This window comes from Lepidochelys kempii, chromosome 9, assembly GCF_965140285.1.
Source record: "Lepidochelys kempii isolate rLepKem1 chromosome 9, rLepKem1.hap1, whole genome shotgun sequence".
NCBI lineage: Eukaryota > Metazoa > Chordata > Testudines > Cheloniidae > Lepidochelys > Lepidochelys kempii.
This window is the reverse complement of record NC_136388.1, coordinates 9,969,595-9,977,938: the sequence shown is the minus strand read 5'-3', so window position 1 is coordinate 9,977,938 and position 8,344 is coordinate 9,969,595. Positions and strand designations below refer to the sequence as shown.

General features: G+C 42.3%; 1 long non-coding RNA gene across 1 annotated transcript; it reads left to right on the top strand.

Moving 5' to 3' along the window:
• Window positions 1-938: 938 nt before the first annotated feature.
• LOC140917135 (uncharacterized) lies at window positions 939-4,366 on the top strand. The gene is made up of 4 exons (XR_012160712.2): window positions 939-994; window positions 1,653-1,867; window positions 3,037-3,203; window positions 3,825-4,366. It is a non-coding gene; the product is annotated as an uncharacterized LOC140917135 (long non-coding RNA).
• The last annotated feature ends 3,978 nt before the right edge of the window (window positions 4,367-8,344 follow it).

Genomic DNA, 8,344 nt, shown 5'->3' with positions numbered 1-8,344 from the left:
GCTGATCCGTTGCAAAAGAGCAGGAAGCAGCCATGGCTATTGCATGCCACAAGCAGCAGCATGTGCCACTAGCTGGCTAGGGGTCAGCCATTCCCCTTACTTGTTAAACCACAAACCCTTTTGGGTTGTGGGGATAATTGATACCAGCCAGTTCAGGAGCACATCTGCCTGGCCAGTGTTTGTATGGGCCCCAGGTTTAGTAAAGCGCTTAAGCATACACATAAATTGCCCTCTGCAGGACTTAAGCCTGTGATTAAATGATTTGCTGAATCTGGATCTAGAATTCCAATCTGCATGCTGTGCATTGGGAAGATTATTATTATAAATGATCTTTTATTTTCAGGCAAAAATCTGCAAAACTCCAGATTTTTCATACAATTCCATCAGTGTCTGAGTCAAAATGTAATTCAACTCCAATCTACACCCCAAATATTGTAATGATATTGTTTAAAATATTTCACATAGCCCAGCAGGATTAGCTGTAGGATCTCTCCTGTTGACAAATATTTTCACTCTTTAGGCTCTGAGATCTTAGGAATTGTTCTAGAAGCCATAATGCGGTGGGGAGGTGGGGGGGGGATGTTAATTTGAGTATAGATCCCTTGTTGAATAGATCCAGTAGGCAACACTGCCTGCTGTGGGAAACTGTCCTGCTTCTTGGTTAAGATTTGGTTCTGTCAGAAATGCCTGTATAGATTTCCCCACAGAAAGAACAGAGTATTCCCCTGCGTGTGAATAAATCCAGCTCAGATGTACTAATTTTTTCTTCACTAAATACCATTTCCAGTGCAGTGAAAGTATCTTTACTACCATACTTTCTAACCCTGTATTCGATGTATTGGGGGATTTTTGCCTGGAAGAAATTTCTCTGATTTTTCACTAGATGGTGCTTTAATATCTCTTTACTGAATGACAGTGCTTTTTGGATTTTTTTTTAAGATGGAAATTCAGTCACACTTAGAAAGAAGTGAGCAGCTCAACTACTTCTACAGCAGTAAGTCTCCGTGGCCTCTGCTAATAATATTATTTTGCTTTACTGAAAATGGCAACAGCCCAGAGCAACAACTGTTGTCCTAGCTGGGTGGAAGGGGAAATTCCTATATATGCTAATGAAAACTCATAGAAGAATTCCTGAACTCATGTATTTATTCTTGGAGTATAGCCAAAGTACGTGTTATGAAGCAGTTTGTGGCAACATACTGTCCCTGATTTTTAAGTTTGCAGGATATCTGTGCTCCAGAATAACTTCCAGCCCTTATGGTTGAGAAGAGAATTATCAGCATTCCTACTCACAGACATAACACCTCCATGGTATCTGGAGACAGCGCTGCACTGATCTGCACCTCTGGCACCCCTGCTTTCTCTCCACTTGTCCTTTTGTCAATGTGTTCTGTGACCTACCCCTCCAGCCAGAACACTTCTCCAGACCCATCCCCTTCTGGGGTATCAAAAGTCTAATGTAATACATTCCAATCAACCATAAACAAAAAATATCCTTCTGCCCCTTTGTTGCCTGCGTCCTGTCTGTGACTTTTACTAAAAATACCCATGACAAAATCTTGGCCTTTCTTATGAGGCCCAGGTTTCTCATCATCTATCAGTCACTGCACAGTTGGGGAGTGTCTAACTTTTTTTTTTCCCTTCTCTGGCAGGTGATGGGGGAACCCCATCACAAGAACTTCCAAAATATGAACAGAATATAAACTGATGACTGAGACTACAGACAGCTTGAAACAACAGCAGTGAAAGAAATATGAACTCCTACGATTCATCTTGATGTGTGTTGATGCTGAGGCCTAATGATGGCACTCCAGATGTTAACATTCTCAGCGGTTTCAAAGCTGATCATTTTAGCAGACTCATGAGGGTAACAAATTTCCCCATTAAGTCTGGATGTTCTGGCGAGGTGTATCAGAATAACTGGTCACGGTCACGTTTTGCTGCAAGGAGAGGGAATGAGGGATTCAACTACTACGTCATATTTAAAGTCACACCTACAACTGCCCATAAATGGAGAAAGAAAAATCACCCCTTTCTCAAGTGCCAAAAACCAAAACGTAGATCCACACCTTCCGGTCCCCGCTCCAGCTGTCAAAACTGCCAATGTTTCCCCCATAGCTTCTATGCATTTCCAAGAGCATAATTCCATAGTGTTCTAGAAGGAGAAACGGGGACTGCAGAAGGGGGAATACACAGTTAGTGTTTCTATCAGTGATAGATGAGAAATCCTGAGCTGCAGAGGGACTTCAGTGTGATGGAGGGAAAAATAGACTCATTCTACCAAATCTACACCTCAGGTACCACGTGGGTGGGGATGGGGTTGGGGATGAGAATTGAACGCCACATTTCCTAATGAACTTACACGGGTGAAAAATGTGACCGCTGCAGTCTGATGTGGGTGACATTTAAGAGCCTGTTTACCCAGTTAAAACTTCCTTCTGCTCAAGAAGTTGTTTCCCCCCCATATGCGGCACAGCTAAACAGCTTGGGAAAGGCACTTTTGTTTTAACACTGCAGAGAGATGATGATGATATTATGTGGTGGTGTTGACAGTGCTTAATTTGTGGCAGTTCATAGCCCCAGCATCTCATGGCTCGGCAGTTCATAGCCCTGGCACCTCTGGGCTTGCCGCATCCGTTATGAAAGTAAAAAAATTACTTCAGGCTCGGCACCTAATTGCTTGAGCCCCGGCCCCTCTTTCCTTACAAACTGAGCACTAGGTGTTCTAGAATCAGTTGTATGTGACCGATTGTCACAGAAGACCCATAAAAGAGTCTGTCCAGTGCCCAGTTCAACGGGACCATGACCTAACTTTATTATAGTAATACAAATGATAAATAATAACAAAATAACTAGATAGTGCACAGGTCAAGTATATTTCTTCAGGAAATCTGAGACGGCAAATAATATTTCCAGTCTATTTTGTTCTAAATTTAAGCTACAGACACTAGACAGCCCAACAGCCAAAATTCAACCTGCCCTTCAAGCTGAATTCCAGACTTTCATGAGGTGTGTTTTTGTTTTTGTTTTAAACAGAAAGACCCTGCCTTCCTACCGAACAGGTGAAATGTTAAGGCCTCAGGTGAATGCAGTGAACATTCTGTTGTAAGAGAGGGTTGTATATTCTGCCTAAGACTGCATCTAAGATTTATCGTCCAAAATAACGTCTGACATCCTTGAGAGCACCAGAGCGTCTGAGATTTGTAAGCTGTTCACCTTTGTTCCTTCTGTGTATACCAGCATAGCTCAACTTGGGTGTCATTTTTCAGACTCTGCTTGCAAAATGCTTATTTGTGCTTGTTGAGTCTGAAATGATCTGCCTGCTTTGTGCAACTCTTCCCAGTTAAGGGCATTCTCAATTAAATGGCTTCCATTACATGAGCTTCTTGGATGTACTGATTTACAGTGATTAATAATGTATTCTGGGAACTGCCCAAACTGATGGATGAGCCTTTAAAATCCAGCCTCTGCCCTGATCTTTAGTCAAGCAAGTTCTCCTCTGTGGCTTTTTTTTTCCCCTCTTATTTTCTCGTCTCATATTGAAATCATTTATTTGGTCATAAAAGCTAACGATGGTATTGCTCGCTCATTGATCAGCTGATTTATAACTAATAGACTGCCAGTTTCCAGTGTCTCCTAAACTGTTCTGGAAAAGTATAACTTTGCAGCTGGACTGAAGGAACAGAAAACAATGTCACTTGAGGAAAGCAATGCAGTATTGATAAAGGGGTGATTTCTAATATGGATCGTTGTATAGGGGGGAAAGGTTGATTGGAAGCCTATAATGTAAAGATCTGACTGACCTCTTGCTTACATTGTCATAGCTCCTTTGTCAAGGGCACCTGCAGAGTTGGTTGCTGCACCGGAAAGGAGAGAGGAAAGTTATCCCAAGGTAATTCAGAAACAAACATGTATCACAGTTTCAGGGACATTCTTTAAAGTGGCTGCTTTGCATTTATAGAACCCACTTCCCAGGGAAAAATACTTGAACAATCTTGATTCAGGGTGGGATTTTTCAAAAGCACCTCAGTGGTTATGTGCCAAACACCCATGGAAAGTCAATGGGGCTTACGCACTTCTGAAAATCCCACCCTCAGTCTCACAACCTTCCTAACAGGGACCCACAGCCAAAACCAGACACAGTTCATTGCCCCCAGCTGATTCAGCAAATGAACCTAGCCTCCTGGTTGTGCCTGCTGGAGTCCTCAGCCATTCTTAAGGGCCTGCAGCAAGCCTGGATCCCTGGCTACTCAATGGCATTCTATGCCTCTAGCTATGTTTCTGGTCTTGTTCCTGTTTCCTCCTTGCTCCCAGTTCTTGTTCCTGGCTCCTGCCCCGGCTCTGGCTGATTCTCTGGTTTTGAGTCTTAGCTCTGGCTTCCTCCCTGGACTTGGTATTTGTTTCCAGACCTGTGGCTTCTGCTTTCCAGCTCTTGACTCTGGCTCATTCCCTGGGTTTAGTAACTCCAATCCCGATTTGGGTTTGGGCCACTAGGCCTGGTCACCCCTGTTCCAACCAGTAGGCCACCCTCCTATCTTGAGCATTAGGCAAGGCCACTGACAGCCTGGTCCTTAACACTCCCCAACAATGAGATAGGTAGGGATTGCCAGATCTATTTTACAGATGGGGAAACTGAGGCACGTAGGCCCAATGATTTGCCTATGGTCACACACAAAGTCAGTGGCATAGATAGAACGGAACCCACGGGTTCTCACTTTGTTCCCTGATATAATCCTTGCACATCACTCCTTCTCACAAGAAAATATTTTTATTCTTTTAAACAAATCTTCCATTATCTCCCAATAGCATCACTAATATCCACCAAGCTACAATTGTATTTTACATCCGTTGCCTGCCTTTCTGAACCAGTGATAATTTCCCAAAAGATTGTCAATTTACAGCATGGAAATTATTTAAAACATTTAGGATGTGTCAATTTTGTTGCAAACAACCCATGAAAATAAACAGAACTGAAGGGACCTAAATCAAAGATCTGGACTTGAAAGGATAGAATTGCTTCCAGTCATCTACCTGGAAGGAGGGATATTTGATAGCGTTTCCTCTGCTCTGCCACCTGGTTAAGGATGAATAAGTGAGTAACACAGCCTTTGTGGTACAGCTAATTACCTTATATGTTAGTTCATTCTTGTGAGCTGGTTATAGCTGGTAACTGTTTCCAAGCTATTCAGTTGTGTTCTGATGGGCAGCTGCAGTGAATATGAGAAATAGGCTTGGAGGGCACTAGGTTTCACCAGCTTTTTTTATCCCCCTGAAGTTGACTTGCTGAACCCTTCTCCTTTTTTGAGAATTTTTTTTTCCTAGAATGGAGATTCCTCCAAAAGCCCCAAGCAAACTGACAAAAGGGACTGCCTGCCCAGAGTAAAGGATGATGAGGAACTGCACTTGTGCAAGAACAGGTCGGAGCACTAATTGAGTCTGCGTTACAATTCCTTGCCTGCTCTCCCCACCTTGATCTTGGAGGAAGTAAGGGTTGCATTTGTAAATGTATTTAGGCAACTAAAGATGGATAGAGGCACCTAGGGGGATTTTCAAAAGTATCCAACTTCATCTTTAGACACCTAAATTTCTGGCCCCAAGTTACTTTGCCCTCTTTCATGGAGCCACCTACTTCCCCTTGTGCACCCAGCCAGCTCCTGGGGCTGGAAGGTCAGATGAGCAGAGCCAGGGCTCCTCCCTTTCTTCCTCTGACTTACTTGTATCAGTCAAATAGCCTATGCTTTTCCCACTGCAGAGTCACAATATGAGCACATCCAATCAGAGGAATAAGGCAGGGCCTTACTGCCTTGTGCAATCAGGTAAGGGCTGTGACAATCTCTTACTTGAGGAGGGAGGGAATATTCCATGCAAGTGAAGAGGACATAACTATAGTAAGAGGGACAAATACAAACAAAGCCACATGGTTCCTCTTTCTCCCAAAATCCTCTGTGCAAGGGCATAGTTTGAAAAATATCAATCTGCCATATAATTGTAAGATGAGTATTGTCAATGGTCATCAGCATGTCCTGATGCTTACATTGTCACATCATCTCAAGATATTACCATATTGATGATGGGCAGTTCCAATGGGGTGCTATTTATGTGTGACAAAAGTGACCTTGAGACTTGTAAACCACCAGGTTTGGTAAGGTCACTTGCAAAACCTGGAGTGAGGGCAACCCTTAATTTATAGGATCTGGACCCTCTACCAGAATAGTGGTTATTGCTAAATGTTGTACAATCTAACTGGAGAAAATGCATATAATATCAAAGTAATTTTTAAAAACTTCCCATTTTTGTACCAAAAAAGCCATGTTTTAAAGGTCTTATATACATACAGATAAAGGAAAACAATAGTACCTGTAAATTTGGTTATGATGGCCCCAGGTAGATTTCAGCAACATCAAACTGCATTCTGCTAGCTAATTATCATTGCTATTAAACATCTATCTTAGTGCAAAATACAGTTTAGGAGCTTTAGGGCTCAGACTAATCAAGAAGCAAGATTAACCACTGACGCAGGTCATCTTTTCCATAATTCAGTTAATACAAAGCTGCTACTCGTTGCTTTTTACCACACAATAGTTTATATTGGAAAAAATAAAAGGATATTCTCCGGTCTGAAATACTGGAGTAATTACATTTTTATTACATGGGGATCAGTCCCTGTATACCCATTCCATTGCAAACAAACTAGCTGTATAGAGGACAGAGAATTAGATTAAATCCAATGATGTATCTTCTAGGTTATACCTTTTATAAAAAGTGCTACATGGTTCCACCTTAAGTGCTCAACACATTGAAGTAACATTGAAAACATTATGTATTTGTATTACAGTAACACTTACACCAGACAATTGTGCTAAGCAATGTACAAATATATAACACATAGTCCCTGCCCCAAAGATCTTACAGTCTAAGAATTGGACAAAAGGTGGATCTAACAGACAGATGGGGAGCAACGACAGTGCAAGCTTCTCCATGCTGCCTTAACCAATGTGCCTCAACTGTGCAGTGGAGCCTCCCAGCCATGAGGTGTCTTGATACTCTTCATTCATGCGTAAAGCAAAGGAGGACTTGTGGCACCGTAGAGACTAACAAATTTATTTGAGCATAAGCGTTCGTGCGCTACAGCTCGCTTCGTCGGATGCTTAGTCTCTAAGGTGCCACAAGTCCTCCTTTTCTTTTTGCAAATACAGACTAATGTTGTACCAATAAAATAAAAACCAGCAGGATCTTATTAAAGGGAAAAAGGCAAAATACCACATTTATTGTGAATACAGAAAGAATCATAGTAAGCAGTTAGTTATAGCTATAACATTCCATTCAATCTCATATTTATTCACACATTCATTCATACAAACACACACACACACACACACACACAGGTTCTGCAAGGTTGTTATCATAGTTACCAGCCTTAGAGTTGCTCATGCCAAGCCACTGGCCAGGTGGCCTGGACATGAGGAGGGAGCAGGGCCTTGTCAGATGCTCATCTGATGCTCCTGGAAGTTGGTTTGCAGAATCAGACCCCAAAGTTCTCACTTTTTAGAGTCTATTTTTATAGGAATTTCTTCCTATGCCAGTCTATGGGAATTGCTTCATCATGCTGTTGCTGAATCAATCAGCAGATAGCACATTCCTGACGGCTCCAAGATGTTATCTTGTTCTTTGGTTCTCCCATCCTTGAGGCTGTTGGGTGGATTCCAGTCTGCCCTCCGGGGGGTCCTCTGGTTATTTCCACTTGACGCCTTCTTCAGCCGATGGACACTGGATTCTTAGGCTGGCACCTCCCTGATCATTCAGTTATTATCCACACCAAGCATCCATCCACATACATCCTCTATCTCTATTTTAATCACAATGGTTAATACAACAAAAGGGCAGGGAGTCTCTGGGTGCTGTTTCTGTTGTTAGAGTATTGCTTTGAGTCTCTCGCTCTGTGAATTGCTTTGAGAACAGACTCTGTCTTAGAATGTACTAACACAGTTAGCAGCTTGCAAGTTTCACACATAGAGGGAGAGAAAGTACCAAAAACCAAGAGACCTCTTAATTAGTAATACCCTGGAATTTAAACTCTGGGGAATCAAATTCATTTGTGATTTTAATACAGAACTTCTTTAATATGATCCAACACTAACACTACTGTGAAACCTTTCATTCATGCTTGTATCTCTTTGATGGGAGTGCCAGTTGTAACAAGGACGTGGGACTGAACCTAGGACATGACGCTGCAAACCCTTGTTCGCTTGAATATTCCCATGGAACTGAATGGAACTACTTACTGGCCTACAACCTCAGCTGGATTCATACCCTTAACCAGGACATGAAAGGGTCTGGATCCCAT